Consider the following 19287-nt stretch of genomic DNA (forward strand, 5'->3'; position numbering starts at 1 on the left):
CGATCTTTTCTGAAGACCGTGTTTTTACTCCCATAGATACTGTGTGACGCCCCCGATTCAATCGTACACTATTCATGCACGCAAATGTGTACGATCAAGATCAGGGACTCACGGGAAGATATCACAACACAACTCTACAAATAAAATAAGTCATACAAGCATCATAATACAAGCCAGGGGCCTCGAGGGCTCGAATACAAGTGCTCGATCATAGACGAGTCAGCGGAAGCAACAATATCTGAGTACAGACATAAGTTAAACAAGTTTGCCTTAAGAAGGCTAGCACAAACTGGGATACAGATCGAAAGAGGCGCAGGCCTCCTGCCTGGGATCCTCCTAACTACTCTTGGTCGTCGTCAGCGGGCTGCACGTAGTAGTAGGCACCTCCGGTGTAGTAGGGGGTCGTCGTCGATGGTGGCGTCTGGCTCCAGGGCTCCAGCATCTGGTTGCGACAACCAGGTAGAAGGGAAAGGGGGAAAAGAGGGAGAAAAGCAACCGTGAGTACTCATCCAAAGTACTCGCAAGCAAGGAGCTACACTACATATGCATGGGTATATGTGTAAGGAGGCCATATCAGTGGACTGAACTGCAGAATGCCAGAATAAGAGGGGGATAGCTAATCCTGTCGAAGACTACGCTTCTGGCAGCCTCCGCCTTACAGCATGTAGAAGAGGGTAGATTGAAGTCCTCCAAGTAGCATCTCCAAGTAGCATCTCCAAATAGCATCTCCAAGTAGCATCTCCAGTAGCATCGCATAGCATAACCCTACCTGGCGATCCTCTCCTCGTCGCCCTGCGGAAAAGCGATCACCGGGTTGTCTGTGGAACTTGGAAGGGTGTGTTTTATTAAGTATCCGGTTCTAGTTGTCATAAGGTCAAGGTACAACTCCAAGTCGTCCTGTTACCGAAGATCACGGCTATTCGAATAGATTAACTTCCCTGCAGGGGTGCACCACATAACCCAACACGCTTGATCCCATTTGGCCGGACACACTTTCCTGGGTCATGCCCGGCCGCGGAAGATCAACACGTCGCAGCCCCACCTAGGCAAAACAGAGAGGCCAGCACGCCGGTCTAAACCTAAGCGCACAGGGGTCTGGGCCCATCGCCCATAGCACACCTGCACGTTGCGAGGGCGGCCGAAAGCAGACCTAGCCTAGTGGCGTTCCAGTCCAATTCGGCGCGCGCCGCTCCGTCGCTGACGTCTGAAGTGCTTCGGCTGATACCACGACGTCGGGATACCCATAACTACTCGCACGTAGATGGTTAGTGCGTATAGGCTCGTAGCCGACTCAGATCAAATACCAAGATCTCGTTAAGCGTGTTAAGTATCCGCGAACGCCGAACAGGGCCAGGCCCACCTCTCTCCTAGGTGGTCTCAACCTGCCCTGCCGCTCCGCCACAAAGTAACAGTCGAGGGCCGTCGGGAACCCAGGCCCACCTCTACCGGGATGGAGCCACCTGTCCTTTCAGCCCCCTCGTCAGAATCACTTGCGGGTACTCAAGGAGCTGACCCGACTTTAGTCACCATCTGTATAGTATGTATGTATGTATAGTATATACCCGTGATCACCTCCCAAGTGATCACGGCCCGATAGTATAGCAAGGCAGACTGACAAGAATGTAGGGTCACTGATGGAACACTAGCATCCTATACTAAGCATTTAGGATTGCGGGTAAGGTATCAATGACTGTAGCAGCAATGACAGGCTATGCATCAGAATAGGATTAACGGAAAGCAGTAACATGCTACACTACTCTAATGCAAGCAGTATAGAGAAGAGTAGGCGATATCTGGTGATCAAAGGGGGGGCTTGCCTGGTTGCTCTGGCAAGAGAGAGGGGTCGTCAACACCGTAGTCGATCACAGGGGGTACCGGCAGTGGCCTCGGGGTCTACCGGAAAAAGTAACGGAGGGGGAACATAATAAATAACAGAGCAATCAAAGCATAACATGACGAATGCGGTGCTAGAGGTGACCTAACGCAGGGATAGGTGATACCGGTGAAGGGGGGAAACATCCGGGAAAATATCCCCGGTGTTTCGTGTTTTCGGGCAGAGGAGCCAGAGGGGGAAAGTTGCGAGTTCGATAGGTTAGGGGGGAGTGGCGGACGAACGGACTGCGTATCCGGATTTGTCTCGTCGTTTTGAGCAACTTTCATGTACAGAGTTTTTCCATCGGAGTTATGGTTAATTTTCTATGATTTTCCAAAGTTTTAGGTATTTTCTGAAATTTCTGGATTTATTATATTTAGTTTAATCCGAACTGGCCAAGTCAATTTGACTAGTCAAAAGGGCATGTGTGACCCACATGTCATAGACTATTTATCTAAACAATTAAATAAGTCTAATTTATTTAATGAGAGCCTACATGTCATCTACTACTAGACTAACTTAGCTCTAATTAAGACCTATTATAGTAGTACTAAACTATGTAAGGGCCGGCCATTACTGGGCACAGCCGGCCACATGCACGGCGCACACACACCTACACAGCACACACACGCTGCTAGGGGTTAAGTATGTTCTATGTTAAAAGAAAACAGCAATTTGTGAATTTCATAGAATTTAATCCATCCATCAAATGGATTTGGTGCAATGGGGTAAAATGAAGATTTTCAAGTGTACTCTCTGCCCAAATTATTTTTATCCACATAAGAACTTGCCTTGTGGATGTTTATTGGCTGTCAAAGGGGCTACCCAATGTGAATTTGCCAAAGCTAGCTGCAGCTACAGTAACTGAACGTTACTGTAGCAGAGGAGCTGCAGCCGAGTGCAGCGGGCAGAGCAGCAGTAGGGAGCGGCAGCCGCGGCGGAGAAGGCCACAACAGTAGGCTGCGGGGCGAGGTGGTCCGCAGGGCGGAGCAGAGGGAGCCGGGCCGCGGTGTGGGGCGGACGACGAAGGGGGCGAACGTCCCTACGGCGTGGGCAAGGGTCGGCCGGGGCGACGGCTGCAGCAACGGACGAGCGTCTGCAACTGCGGGGCAGGCGGGGGCACACGCGGGTGGACGCAGGCGAGCAGCGGCAGCTTGAGCAACAACCGCGGCTAGTAGCACCGAGCAGCAGGCAGCGCGTACATGGGAGCAGCAGCGTGCGGCAGCTCGAACGAGCTCCGGCCATGGCGGACAAGGGAGCTATGGCTACGGCGGTGGCGTGCTCGAGCTCGAATCCAAGCTAGTCCAGAAGGAGAAAGGTGCAGGCGCTCACATCGGAGCACACGAGTGGCTCGGCGAAGGTTTAGAAGCGCAGACGACGGCGATCGACGAGGTTGAACGGCGACGACAGAAGGAAGGGGATGAGGTCGATCCCGGTGATGTGGTCCACTCCATCTCGATCCAGTCCTTCCAGTCGACGCGGACGAGGCAGGCGATGCTCCAGGTGTGATCTCAGCCGGCGGGGAGCTCGGTGTGCGCGGGAATAATGATGGCCATGGCGATGACGGCGTTGGCTGAGCGATGCGGGAAGAAAGCGGCGCGAGGGAGGGGGGAGAGAGTGGGCTAGGGTTTGACCACGGCGTCGAGGGAGGTCTTGTAGGACGACGGGGATTCACGAGATGGTCAGCACGTGGCCGATCCGCGACGTGGACGGGTGCACGGTGGCCACCCAGCCCTGTGAACAGAGGAAGAAGAAAAAGGGGAGTTGGGCTGGGCTACTAATGTAATAATTGGGCCTAAGTGTACAGTAGATTAGGTATTATGTTTTTCACTTCTTTTTTGTTTATTGTTTTTCTTATTTATCTACTATTTTGTATTCAGTTTAGGTACTAAATGATTTTAGTTAAAGTTGAAACTCCACACATAATCACCTCCTGATATTTTGGGTGTTTTCCAAAAAGTTTGGGGTTATTCGGAAATGTTTGAAATTAAGTTCATATTTTAATGGGCATAATAAGGGATGCTTGTTCAATTTATTTATTTCTAGGGAAAATTTAAAATTCCATTTAATGTTACCTCCTACATGGTAATTACTTAGTGAATATTTGCAACCCGCCGAACATTTTTCCTTATCAGTTTGAAGAAATAAAATTTGACTTGTTTTTGGAATTTGAATTTGAATCAGTTTCGAACTAACGCGAGATTAGCAACAGTAATCGAAGTGACGTGGCATCATTAGCAGATGGTTATTGTAGCTTAACTATCCGGGCGTCACAATTCTCCTCCACTACAAGAAATCTCGTCCCGAGATTTAAGAGGGGAGTAAGGGGAAAGTTCTGGTTACGACATTCTAACGGATCTTCTCGAAGAAGTTAATCCCTTTCGTTGATGTCTTCAATCCTTTATTCCGATGCATCATGATAAACTTGTCATCATTTCTTCGGGAACTCCATCGTACTTACGAAAAGATAAGGGGCAGCTCACTACGACATAATGCTTTTGAGGGAAACAATCTGGGGTTAACCCATGAATTAGTATAAGATTATCACTCGAGTTGAACATATGAAATACCTCGAGAGTAAGGTACGAAGGTACCATAATAGGCTCCAAGCGGATAGATAGTTGCTCGAAGCCTGTACGAGAGTGAGAAAGGGGTTCAGAGTAGCGAGAGTAAGTATTGCGTCTGATACCAGAATAGATCACTAGGACAGTGGCCCGTGGATTACATACGAGTCCATGCACGAGGAATAACTTTGGGAATAGGGGGTGTACAGGAGAGTCTGGTTCCGATCCTGTGGAACTGTGGGTTATGGGCCCACCATGTGGTTAAAAGTAGAAAGGTTGGTGACATCTTGCTCGATCATGTAAGCTAGGCATGTCAGAGGAGAGTCTGAGGGTCATGTCGGCAACAACATAGGTACCAAGGGCGAGGGTCGAAGAGAACCATTTTCCTGCTCGTTGAACGAGGCGGACCAATAGGCAAGGTTCTCGTCCATCGGTGGTTACCGGAATGTCATCAACAATAGTAATAGGGTCTTACTTACAGAGTGGTACAACGAGGTGCTTACCTAAGCAGGGGATTATCACTGCTTAGATTATATAGGTCACAAGAAGGGTCAAACAGACCCATGGAAAGGAAAATGTGATCATTAGGTTAAACAGAACAATGGAAAGGAAAAATGTGTTTAAACACATATTTTGGGGGTATATCCTTCCCAAGGATAAGCAGAGCATGATATCCATGACAGGATATAATGTAGAAAACCCTTTAGGTAAGGGGAGAGAAATTTCATGACATTACCCATACAACGGTGTTCGGATAATTGAGCAAGAAACATTTAGCATTGGGCTTCGGATGTTCTTGTTGAAAATCAGAGTATCGCAGACATGCTTCGAGATAGCATTGACATGGTCTTCATGTGAAGATCAGACTTTGGAAACACGAAGGATCCATCAGGAATAACTTGTAGAATAAGTCTTACAATTTCCTCATGGATGAACGGATAACCTTGCTGAAAAGGAATCTATAAGGATAGGTCCTCCAGCCGGGGGGGGGGTGCTAGGCATGACATCAGGTTACCGGGTCACCAAAGGATCAACATCATAACTCTCGGAAAGTTGTCCCAACCATCATATCTGACCGAGATTCATATCCAATTGGTGTCATGATACCTTAGACTCAGGGGGTCCGAGAGGAAAAGGTGCAACACAAATCGACGAAATGACATTGCAAGATTCTCGAGAAATGAACTATGGGAGCGGGTTTCTGAAGCAATAGTTCATCATTAAACCAAGGAGGGGATGAGAAGGTGGCTGATGGGCTCAGCGACAATTCATCGAGAATTCCAAACGGATGGATTTCCACGATAATGTGAACAAGAAGATGACATTTGTCAGCTCAAATGGTATAATGATGTATGCTCGAGGAAAACATACACAATTAAACATTGGTTGAAAGGTGCACCCGAAATATGGGCTGGGTTGCACGACCAACGTCGGAATGGTGATTCAATAATCAATAGTCTAAGAATTTCACTTCAAAGCAAGAGGCTTGCTAGAAGTTTTGAATTCACACGTCATAGCTCAATTGTCGGTATTCCGGTTGAAAACAATACGGGGGCCAAGGAATGAACGAAGATGGCAAGAAGTATTATGATATCAAGAATTCTTAAGAGGTCGTGAAATTCTCACCACATTCTTGACAAAAAGAGATGGTAATACTTCCGAGGTAAGGAAGATCAACTGCTGGGTAGCAGGGATCTCAAGGTTTACACAAAACACGAACAAGTTGTGTTGAACGGAAGGCAATAAAGTGGTCGATGAGAACAGGAATCATCGAGGTGCAAGGATGGTATTACCCATCATGAATTCAATTGAATTCCTGGAAGAGCTCATAAGGTTGATGATGATCATGACACAATTGTCGAGAGATTTCATGCAGATGTAATCAATCAGCGACGACATCAAGCCGAAGGAATGATGAAGCAAGAGGTTATTGGAACCACAGTTACGACACAAACTCGAACTCAAGTTTGTTGTTTAAGGTGAAATGGTATGACGAGGAAAATCGACGTAAGCTTAGCTATCGTCGCAAATTGGTGCTCCGAGAATAAGGACCAGGTAGCACAGTTTGAAATCATCAAGATAATGATATAGCCAAACAGGCTAGGAATGGCGTGATCGGGTACAAACTTGTACTTATAGAAGCTTACTGGAGAGTTGTTGAACCGTAGTGCGGACTCGGTTCAGTTATCGGTGTCTTTGAGTGTCTAATAACTCAGAGCCCGTGGAAAAATTGGAATCAGTGGGAAGGTAGCACTTGATGAAGAACTCATAAGAAGTTATGCAGTTCCATGATAATCTCGAGATTCCAGGGGGGTAATACTCGACGACAGATCAAAGTAGAGGTTGGAATAGGGTATTGCTTTGTAGAAGACAAGTGCTTAAACTTGTCCGAGAAAAGGTATTTACAGGAGAACATGGTCAGAACCACGATTGCAAAAGGCCGGATCCCAGATATAAGAACTTATACCAAGGGAATAATTAATTTAAGAGAAGCTTTAATGATAAGATCTACATCGTGTCCATGGGCATGAACACAGAGTTCAAGGTCGACTCCCACTTCTTCAATGTATAACCTTTCATTCCTGCTCTAGATAAAATGATTCCAGTGTCACAACCTACCTGGTGAATTACCAGAGCAGTATGACCCGTGAAAACTTTCGAGTTCACACCGATTAAGGAAGGCATCGGTTCAACCCATTGGGGCATTTAAGGAACATATTCTACAAACTTCCAAGGTAAATAACACAAGCTCAAAAGCAGAGCAAGGTTAAAAAAAAAGGAGAGGATACAATTTACCAAAGGCATTATGTATCAGAGAAAGAACTCACAAGGTGATTAATTATGAAGGACACTATCGGATAATAATCCAACAGTGGATATGGCGATCCACAACGGGGCTGACGTGAGTATCGGTACTCAACCAGAAGAAGAAGAATGCAAGGAGATCAGAAGATAGAAACAACTGACTAATTCAAAGCTTAATTGCAAAGGAATTATGAATTCCATGTCAAGGGATCAGAAGCAATGCTCTGATTAGGAATGGGTAAGTTGAATAGCCTTAGGGTACAATCAACGACAATTGGATTGGTCGAGAACCAATTCCAGTTAAAAGAATGGAAGCTCAGCCGGAAAGGTAATTTATAAGGATCAATGATGATTGCGTGTATTCGCAACATATTGAGTCAACAGACTCAAAATGATAATGACAAGGAATGTCAATAAGATTTCTATACTTATGGGATTAATCATAATGAAAGCAAACAAGAAATTCCAGAGCAATAGGTTGCTGAGGATTTTCGGAAGGTCGAATGGTATTTTGAAGACTTTTGTGAAATACATGAATCAACTGGGGATGAGTGGATACTCGATAAGTGCGAGAAATTATTTGAAGGGGTATTCATGTGGCAAAGAACTGCTAGGCAGTAGGCACAAAGTATTCTCGGAACAATAGAGAAAACTTCAGGGTATCTTGTAATAACAAGATCAATGGGGAATGATCGTATGAATGGCAAGTGTAAGTAGTTTTCCATACGGATTTATCGGTGGTCGGGAATAGCAAAAGCGATGGGCACAAAGTCTCGAGAGAATATCAAAGAGTATCTCCGAAATCTTCTGGTGCAGTCGGTGATCATCCGGACTGAAGGGCCCCTCCGGTAGAAAGTATTTTCGAGAACCTAAAAGTTAGAATTTAGTAAAAATCGTTTAACCCGAATAGAAGAGAGTTCAGAATTCCCAGAGTAAAGGTCGAGGAGTAAAAGATCCTAATACCACCCAATTGGCGACGTGGGCCCATGGGCCACACAGCCATGTTAGTAAAAGTTTTTCAACGACTAGACTCGACTTCGGCCAAGGAGTTGGAAAGGGGGATTCCTACAGGCAGTCGGCTCTGATACCAACTTGTGACGCCCCCGATTCAATCGTACACTATTCATGCACGCAAATGTGTACGATCAAGATCAGGGACTCACGGGAAGATATCACAACACAACTCTACAAATAAAATAAGTCATACAAGCATCATAATACAAGCCAGGGGCCTCGAGGGCTCGAATACAAGTGCTCGATCATAGACGAGTCAGCGGAAGCAACAATATCTGAGTACAGACATAAGTTAAACAAGTTTGCCTTAAGAAGGCTAGCACAAACTGGGATACAGATCGAAAGAGGCGCAGGCCTCCTGCCTGGGATCCTCCTAACTACTCTTGGTCGTCGTCAGCGGGCTGCACGTAGTAGTAGGCACCTCCGGTGTAGTAGGGGGTCGTCGTCGATGGTGGCGTCTGGCTCCAGGGCTCCAGCATCTGGTTGTGACAACCAGGTAGAAGGGAAAGGGGGAAAAGAGGGAGAAAAGCAACCGTGAGTACTCATCCAAAGTACTCGCAAGCAAGGAGCTACACTACATATGCATGGGTATATGTGTAAGGAGGCCATATCAGTGGACTGAACTGCAGAATGCCAGAATAAGAGGGGGATAGCTAATCCTGTCGAAGACTACGCTTCTGGCAGCCTCCGCCTTACAGCATGTAGAAGAGGGTAGATTGAAGTCCTCCAAGTAGCATCTCCAAGTAGCATCTCCAAATAGCATCTCCAAGTAGCATCTCCAGTAGCATCGCATAGCATAACCCTACCTGGCGATCCTCTCCTCGTCGCCCTGCGGAAAAGCGATCACCGGGTTGTCTGTGGAACTTGGAAGGGTGTGTTTTATTAAGTATCCGGTTCTAGTTGTCATAAGGTCAAGGTACAACTCCAAGTCGTCCTGTTACCGAAGATCACGGCTATTCGAATAGATTAACTTCCCTGCAGGGGTGCACCACATAACCCAACACGCTTGATCCCATTTGGCCGGACACACTTTCCTGGGTCATGCCCGGCCGCGGAAGATCAACACGTCGCAGCCCCACCTAGGCAAAACAGAGAGGCCAGCACGCCGGTCTAAACCTAAGCGCACAGGGGTCTGGGCCCATCGCCCATAGCACACCTGCACGTTGCGAGGGCGGCCGAAAGCAGACCTAGCCTAGTGGCGTTCCAGTCCAATTCGGCGCGCGCCGCTCCGTCGCTGACGTCTGAAGTGCTTCGGCTGATACCACGACGTCGGGATACCCATAACTACTCCCACGTAGATGGTTAGTGCGTATAGGCTCGTAGCCGACTCAGATCAAATACCAAGATCTCGTTAAGCGTGTTAAGTATCCGCGAACGCCGAACAGGGCCAGGCCCACCTCTCTCCTAGGTGGTCTCAACCTGCCCTGCCGCTCCGCCACAAAGTAACAGTCGAGGGCCGTCGGGAACCCAGGCCCACCTCTACCGGGATGGAGCCACCTGTCCTTTCAGCCCCCTCGTCAGAATCACTTGCGGGTACTCAATGAGCTGACCCGACTTTAGTCACCATCTGTATAGTATGTATGTATGTATAGTATATACCCGTGATCACCTCCCAAGTGATCGCGGCCCGATAGTATAGCAAGGCAGACTGACAAGAATGTAGGGTCACTGATGGAACACTAGCATCCTATACTAAGCATTTAGGATTGCGGGTAAGGTATCAATGACTGTAGCAGCAATGACAGGCTATGCATCAGAATAGGATTAACGGAAAGCAGTAACATGCTACACTACTCTAATGCAAGCAGTATAGAGAAGAGTAGGCGATATCTGGTGATCAAAGGGGGGGCTTGCCTGGTTGCTCTGGCAAGAGAGAGGGGTCGTCAACACCGTAGTCGATCACAGGGGGTACCGGCAGTGGCCTCGGGGTCTACCGGAAAAAGTAACGGAGGGGGAACATAATAAATAACAGAGTAATCAAAGCATAACATGACGAATGCGGTGCTAGAGGTGACCTAACGCAGGGATAGGTGATACCGGTGAAGGGGGGAAACATCCGGGAAAATATCCCCGGTGTTTCGTGTTTTCGGGCAGAGGAGCCGGAGGGGGAAAGTTGCGAGTTCGATAGGTTAGGGGGGAGTGGCGGACGAACGGACTGCGTATCCGGATTCGTCTCGTCGTTTTGAGCAACTTTCATGTACAAAGTTTTTCCATCGGAGTTATGGTTAATTTTCTATGATTTTCCAAAGTTTTAGGTATTTTCTGAAATTTCTGGATTTATTATATTTAGTTTAATCCGAACTGGCCAAGTCAATTTGACTAGTCAAAAGGGCATGTGTGACCCACATGTCATAGACTATTTATCTAAACAATTAAATAAGTCTAATTTATTTAATGAGAGCCTACATGTCATCTACTACTAGACTAACTTAGCTCTAATTAAGACCTATTATAGTAGTACTAATCTATGTAAGGGCCGGCCATTACTGGGCACAGCCGGCCACATGCACGGCGCACACACACCTACACAGCACACACACGCTGCTAGGGGTTAAGTATGTTCTATGTTAAAAGAAAACAGCAATTTGTGAATTTCATAGAATTTAATCCATCCATCAAATGGATTTGGTGCAATGGGGTAAAATGAAGATTTTCAAGTGTACTCTCTGCCCAAATTATTTTTATCCACATAAGAACTTGCCTTGTGGATGTTTATTGGCTGTCAAAGGGGCTACCCAATGTGAATTTGCCAAAGCTAGCTGCAGCTACAGTAACTGAACGTTACTGTAGCAGAGGAGCTGCAGCCGAGTGCAGCGGGCAGAGCAGCAGTAGGGAGCGGCAGCCGCGGCGGAGAAGGCCACAACAGTAGGCTGCGGGGCGAGGTGGTCCGCAGGGCAGAGCAGAGGGAGCCGGGCCGCGGTGTGGGGCGGACGACGAAGGGGGCGAACGTCCCTACGGCGTGGGCAAGGGTCGGCCGGGGCGACGGCTGCAGCAACGGACGAGCGTCTGCAACTGCGGGGCAGGCGGGGGCACACGCGGGTGGACGCGGGCGAGCAGCGGCAGCTTGAGCAACAACCGCGGCTAGTAGCACCGAGCAGCAGGCAACGCGTACACGGGAGCAGCAGCGCGCGGCAGCTCGAACGAGCTCCGGCCATGGCGGACAAGGGAGCTATGGCTACGGCGGTGGCGTGCTCGAGCTCGAATCCAAGCTAGTCCAGAAGGAGAAAGGTGCAGGCGCTCACATCGGAGCACACGAGTGGCTCGGCGAAGGTTTAGAAGCGCAGACGACGGCGATCGACGAGGTTGAACGGCGACGACCGAAGGAAGGGGATGAGGTCGATCCCGGTGATGTGGTCCACTCCATCTCGATCCAGTCCTTCCAGTCGACGCGGACCATGCAGGCGATGCTCCAGGTGTGATCTCAGCCGGCGGGGAGCTCGGTGCGCGCGGGAATAATGATGGCCATGGCGATGACGGTGTTGGCTGAGCGATGCGGGAAGAAAGCGGCGCGAGGGAGGGGGGAGAGAGTGGGCTAGGGTTTGACCACGGCGTCGAGGGAGGTCTTGTAGGACGACGGGGATTCACGAGATGGTCAGCACGTGGCCGATCCGCGACGTGGACGGGTGCACGGTGGCCACCCAGCCCTGTGAACAGAGGAAGAAAAAAAAGGGGAGTTGGGCTGGGCTACTAATGTAATAATTGGGCCTAAGTGTACAGTAGATTAGGTATTATGTTTTTCACTTCTTTTTTGTTTATTGTTTTTCTTATTTATCTACTATTTTGTATTCAGTTTAGGTACTAAATGATTTTAGTTAAAGTTGAAACTCCACACATAATCACCTCCTGATATTTTGGGTGTTTTCCAAAAAGTTTGGGGTTATTCGGAAATGTTTGAAATTAAGTTCATATTTTAATGGGCATAATAAGGGATGCTTGTTCACTTTATTTATTTCTAGGGAAAATTTAAAATTCCATTTAATGTTACCTCCTACATGGTAATTACTTAGTGAATATTTGCAACCCACCGAACATTTTTCCTTATCAGTTTGAAGAAATAAAATTTGACTTGTTTTTGGAATTTGAATTTGAATCAGTTTCGAACTAACGCGAGATTAGCAACAGTAATCGAAGTGACGTGGCATCATTAGCAGATGGTTATTGTAGCTTAACTATCCGGGCGTCACATACTGCCATCACCCCCTCCAATTCAAATGGCTGATAAACAAGAAAAGAAATTGAATGTACAAACATTGTAACATAGACAGGTGAAGTGGATAGTAGGGAAGAATACATGGCATGAAATAATTCACATTTATGTTGTCTAACCAAACAGAATAGCATGACATAATTTCATATAGCATGACACAATTTCACATGTATGATGGCTAACTAAACAAGATAGAACGACATACTTCAACATATGATGACTATGTAAACAGGATGACATGATATAACTATGTTGTGTCTATTAAAGTGGTTGCCATGCCATAATTCACAAACATGTTGTTGATGGAAACATGATGGCATGATATAATTCACGGATAGAATGACATAATTCAAAATATGATGACTATGTAAACAGGATGAGATGATATAACTATATTATGTCTTTAGAAATGGGTTGGCATGCCATAAATCAGATACATGCTATCTATGTAAACATCATGGCATGATATAATTCAAATATATGATTTATATCCTAAGCAAGTGAGCAGAGGGCAATCAGATATATGATGTGTCAACTAAGGAGATGGCATTCAATATTCTGTATATGATGTAAAAACTAAGCATTGCAGTACAACATATGCATGATATGAGTAATATAACCCTGACAAGTTTGAGCATACACCTCAGGGGGATAATAGGACTGGTCATCTACATCTGAATCCTCCTTTGAGGAGCTATCTGTAACCAGCAAGAAATTCTTTTCAGCGGGTCGCATTGTCTGCTCTGAAGACCTTGTTTTCACTCCAGATTTCTCCATCACCAATTCAAATGGCTGATGCACAGGAAGAGCAGTTGAATATACAAACATTGTTGACCAATGCAATGAGAAATACAAAAAAAGGACGGCATGAAATAATTCACATATATGACGCTTGGCTAAACATCATGGCATTGCATAATTCACATACATAATGCCTTGCAATAAGATAACATTGCATAATTCACATATATAATGTCTTGCAACAAGATGGCATTGCATAATTCACATATATGACGCTTGGCTAAACATCATGGCATTGCATAATTCACATACATAATGCCTTGCAATAAGATAACATTGCATAATTCACATATATAATGTCTTGCAACAAGATGGCATTGCATAATTCACATATATGGTAATTAGACACTAAACATGTGGCATTCAAACAAAGCATGTCTAAACTAAACAAATGACATAACAATGCAAGACACCATACGCACGATATGAGCAACATAACCCTGCCAAGTTAGAGCATGCACCTTGGGGGGGGGGAATAGGACTGGTCATCTGTCTCTGAATCCTCCTCTGAGGAGATATCTGTAACCAGCAAGACACGCGCTTCGTTAGATAGCATTTTCTGCTCTGAAGACCTTGTTTCCACTCCAGATTTTTTCCATGACCGTGTCGAATGGCTGATGGACAGGAAGCGTAGTTGAATGTACTAAAATTGTTGACAAATGTAATACATAATAAAAAAATGATGGCATGATATAATTCACATATAAGATGACTGGCTAACCATGGTGGCATTGCAAAATTCGCATATATGATGCATGGCTAAACAAGATGGCATTGCATGATTCACATATACGATAAAGAAACTAAACAGATGGCATTCACGCAAAGCATGTCTAAACTAAGCAGATGACATTTTTGATGTATAAAGTAAGCAATGCAAGGCACCATATGCATGATATTACCAACATCATCATGCCAAGTTAGAGCGAAGACCTCAGGGGGTAAATAGGAGTGGTCTTCTCCTTCTGAATCCCCCTCAATACAGTTATCTTCCTCTTGATTACAATCCAAAATGGGTGCAGGGGGGGGGGGGCTGCCTTTGCGCCCACCATGGAGCAATGTCTGCATGAAATTTTATTGCCACGCAAGGCTCGTCTCTTTTGCTCTACATGTTCAGTTCCATTGTGTACAATAACTAACATGCATAGGAACAAAACATAGTGAGATTATGTAAGGGGTGCATGCAAAAATCTAGAGTGATGGTAGCAAACCGTGGATAGACCCAAAACCAATGGTAGCAGGCTGATAATAGCTTTAGTTAAAAAATACAGATAATGGCTCCTTTAATGTTTGTTTGCACCCAACATGAAACTCATAGTAGACACCCAAGATTAACCAGATAGTAGAAAGATAGTACTGATTGCTGGCCCAATATGTACCCCACAACCATTTAAAAACTCAAGTTTCAACATTAGTTTGGACATGACTCGGAGTCTAATAGGTGAACAAGACGATAAAGTAGCATGTCATCATATTAAGCGATGCATAACGTAAGCAGACATGGAAGAGTGTGACCTGTCTTGCGGTCCCGTGTAGTCCTCAAGGTCATCTGCTTAGTTGATGATGGTAATGTAGCTGTCGTGGCTGCCGCGGGGAAGAAGATCTGAGGTGGCGAAAGACAGTCTGGAGAGCGGATCCCTGCTATGGTGAACCCTTCCATCGTTGGAGCAGCTGAGCTGGGGTGGAACACATCACAGCATGAGCGGAACAAACCACATAAGGTTTTCTTTGACACATATCTGTAATAGAAGTAATTGTGTAAGGGCTTGTTTGAATTTGAGGATTCTAACAATGCAGGGATAGGAAATACACAGGAATAGGATAGGAATGCACGTGCAAAATAGAGAATTTAAAGACGCAGGATTTCTGCCAATCTGGGTGTTTGGTTCACAAGAATTGGAAGATCACATGATGCAAAGAAGCATGGGGAGGTTAAATCAAACAACAACAAAATGTACGGTTATAATTCTATTATGCTACTATCTCTTAGTGTTGTGCTTCATGAATAGGAATTTGCAAAGGAGGACAAGTGGATATTAAAATTCCTATGGTTTTTCTTTCAAGGAGACACTAAAGGAACAAATCCTACAGTTTTCCTTTGCTCCATTCCTTTGAACCAAATGGATGAATAGTAATACCATATGAAACGTTCCAATTCCTATGTTTTTCCTTCACTTTAACTTTCAAGCACTAGCGATTCTAGTAGGCCGGCTTGAGCAGGGAAAAGCCTACACTCAAAAAATGTTTTTGTGCTACTTCTAGTACTTTGGACCCAGGTCACTACCCTACTAGCTCAACTCCCAGGCCCATCTACAAATACACAACTCAAACATGCAGAGATAAATAATGATGGCATTCAAGAGAGTCCATCATGGATAGCTAAGTTGCCCGGTACCTCACTGCTTGTCATATAGTAGGAGAAACTAATCGTATTTCACGTTACTACGTGTGCTCAGTGGACAATATATATAACATGTAGAGTAAAAGAGAGATGTAACAAGTGTACAACCTCTTTGGCGAAGCCATGTCGATCTCGGCGTGACTAGGTTGGTCGGTGAGGATGCTCCAGCTGATTTGGCTGCTGGAGGAGGGGAAGAAGATCTTAGGCGTCTGGAGATGGAGCCTGGGGTACTGCTCCACTGTGATGGAGGGTTTCATCATTGGAGCAGCTCTGGTGAGTTGTACGATGGCGAGGCTGAAATAGGACAAGAGAGACAACGTTAACCTAAGTGGAATTCTAATAGCATCTCCAATAGATGACATAAAGTACATAACCACAAAGTGCTAGATGTAGAATACATCAGACGCTCATCTCTGAACTTAACTATCAAAACTGAATTTAACTATCGAAACTGAATTTTGCTGTCGAAACTGAATTTTACTGTGGAAATTGAACACACTAGTAGCAGAAAAGCAGTAGCAGCAGCACCAGGAGCAGCAGTGCATGCGAGAGCCAGGGCAGATGGTCGTGTAGCAGCATCACGGGTAGCAGCTGCAGGGGCTCGAGCAAGAGTAGTATTTGCTGCTCGTGCAGTAGCAGCGCGCGCAAGAGTAGAGCAGCGGGCAGAGTCGACTGACTTTTTCATCTCTGGCCAGTCGATTTTCCAGCCGTTGGATACGAAATCAAGGGCATGCAGTTCATCTTCAACCTCCACCCCCTTGAGCCGCCAGCCCCCACCGGCCAAACCGCCGGCCGGTGGCGCTTCCACGCCGCGTTGCCGCCCCACCTGCCCCAAAACCACTCCTACCCGCCGGTCCACCGCCACCCCGACCATCCCTCTTGGCCCCCCGTGCTGAGCTTTTTCTCCGGTCATCCCCACGCCACCGCCCCACCACCGCCCCCACCCTGAACCCTAAGATAGATAACGGGGTACCTCTCTAGCGAGCCCCGCTACCCGCTGCGGCTTGTTCTTCCTTAACTCCAGCGAGCCCCTCCACCCCCTGAAAATTGACTGACCCAAAAGTTGATTCAGTCGACTGAAGTGTAGCTAAATTGGAGTAGTAGCGCAAGCAAGAGGAAGAGTGAGAGCAGCAACACAAGCAAGAGCAAGAGCGAGAGCAGCAACACGAGCAAGAGCAAGAGCAAGAGCAGACCAGGCAGGGGACCGAGAGCAAGAGCAGAGCAGCAGCGCGAGTGAGAGCCAAAGCAGCAGCAGGTCCTACTGATGTGGACGTCGCAGCTGAGGGAGCGACACCGTGGAGGAAGTGGTCAGCGATCCTACCGTGAATGGAGCCGCGCCATGTCGGCTCGGGACCGAGCGCCGGCAGCACCGTGAGATCGAATCAACAAGAATATGCGACGATTAGTCTAGAACCTCTTTGGTGGCGCCGATTAGGCCTTCGCTTCATCTGAGGAATCGATGATGATGTTGCTCTTCTGGTGGTGGAGGTGACGACGATGGTGTTTGAATGGAGGTGGCGTGAAAGACGAGGGGAACATCGAGGCAACTCCTTGGAGGTGGAGGAAGGGGTGGCTGAACCGGCGGGACGACGAGATCGACGACGGATCCTCATCCGGTGCGGTGGATGAGGGACGTCGAGGTGTTGCTGTGGATGACGTTGTCAGGGAAGAGGCTCCGACTGAGTGGCGGACGGAGGAGGATGTGGGGCTTCATGAGTTTTCGCGGCCTCGGTGTTCGAATGGGCCGGCTGATGGGATGGGAGGGGGGAACCATAGGGACGCGCTTGTCTGAAATGTGGGGTAAGTTACGAAAGTACCCCACCGATTTGAGCTAGGCGGTTCTTTTGGTTCAGGGGTATCATGGGCATTTCGCGTGTCGGGATTTTGTAGGAGGTGGGAGTTTTCGCGCGTTTTGTATTTTTGGGATAGCAAGGCGCGGGTTGAGATGGAGGGAATTTTTGGATCACAATGAGACAAAGATATATCTTAAATATTTTGGGGTAACAAGGCACGGCTTGAAGAGGCGGGAGTTTCGCAGCACGATAGACCGAGATGATAACTAGAAATTTCGGCATAACAAGGCGCGGCTTGAAATTTCGGGAGAACAAGCTTAACGTGTACAAACAAAAGACAATTCACACCTCATCACTAGAGAGAGCCATGTCCCGTTTTACTATATTACTATAAATGCATTCAAATACAACAACAAAAAAGCTAAAAATATCGGGACAACAAACATAACGTGTACAATACCAAATAAATTTGCACTTCCCTCAACAATAAAAAAACAATTCGTGTTGTCTAGCATATGGACTAAATTTGTGTACATTTTCCCTGTTTGAATGGGATTGTACTCGGCTTAGTTATACAACCATCTAAATAATATCTTCACAACACATGACATGAATATAGGAGTAGTAGATTCCTATATAAGTACGAACTACATGTAAATATATATATATATATCCATTTTATGTTGAATTCAAATCGTAGTACATATACTCTAGCTAGATGTTAAGAATCTAAACCATGTATGATACTATGTACAATGTGTTTAACACGCACAACACACACACAAACACCATTTAGACTAGTAAGGTACTTGCACGCATGAGTTTTGGCAACCAAATTATGAACAAATACCACATTATAGCATGTAAGCTTTGAGTCATATATGCATGATGTAGATGTTCATTTAATTCTTATGGTTCATCTCATTCAAAATCGTCTAGTTTTTATAAGAAATTAAGGCTAATCTATTTTAAGATTCATGGAATTGTGCGTTGCAAAGCACAAAGTAAAAAACAAATAATAGAAAATCATGTAGAAAAACATTTGGTCAATTATGATACGAAAGATTCTATAACAAAGAAGAAGTGCTTGTGTTTTGAGGTTTGTGCATTATGCTTAAGTTCAACCATGGAGTCTTCTAGATTGTACATGTGGGAAAATCTGGTGGAATGTAGATGATATCCAACGGCCAGTAGTGCTCGAATTTGCCATCTCTGCACCGTTGGGTTGGCTTCATCCAACGACCATCTTTCAAAGTTAAAGTTATTCGCACACTATATAAAAAATATATAATATAATATATAGGGGTGTAGATATAGATATTGATGCGAAAGCCACCCATCATCTCCAATTAGAATACTATGTCCATGCACGGATGCAATGTGGCCAAACAATGTCTACCATCGGTATCTCAAATTCAAATCAGTCTGACCTTGTTCAATGTGCATACAGTATATCATGCTCGTTTTCAAACCACATCGCACATATCTCAGTTATATTCATGCATCCATGGGTTTCAAACATCATGATCTCTTATTCAAATATTTGAATTCAACTTTACATTGATTATGACCTCACCTACTCTTTTACACCCACACAGCCATCTTCTCTTTATAATTGTACCACTGACTTTCTCTCGTGCATGCATGCACACCACTACCAATCGGCATTATCCATCGCACACATGCAATCTTTTTCTTCAGGTCGGTCTCCCATGCATGCACACACACACACACACACACACACACACCTACCCTGTTCATCATATTGAGCATTCTTTTATCTCTCACGTGCATGCGCAATGATCGAAGTTCCTCTATGTGTGTGTGTA

The sequence above is a fragment of the Triticum dicoccoides genome, chromosome 5B, assembly GCF_002162155.2.
Source record: "Triticum dicoccoides isolate Atlit2015 ecotype Zavitan chromosome 5B, WEW_v2.0, whole genome shotgun sequence".
In the NCBI taxonomy this organism is placed as follows: domain Eukaryota; kingdom Viridiplantae; phylum Streptophyta; class Magnoliopsida; order Poales; family Poaceae; genus Triticum; species Triticum dicoccoides.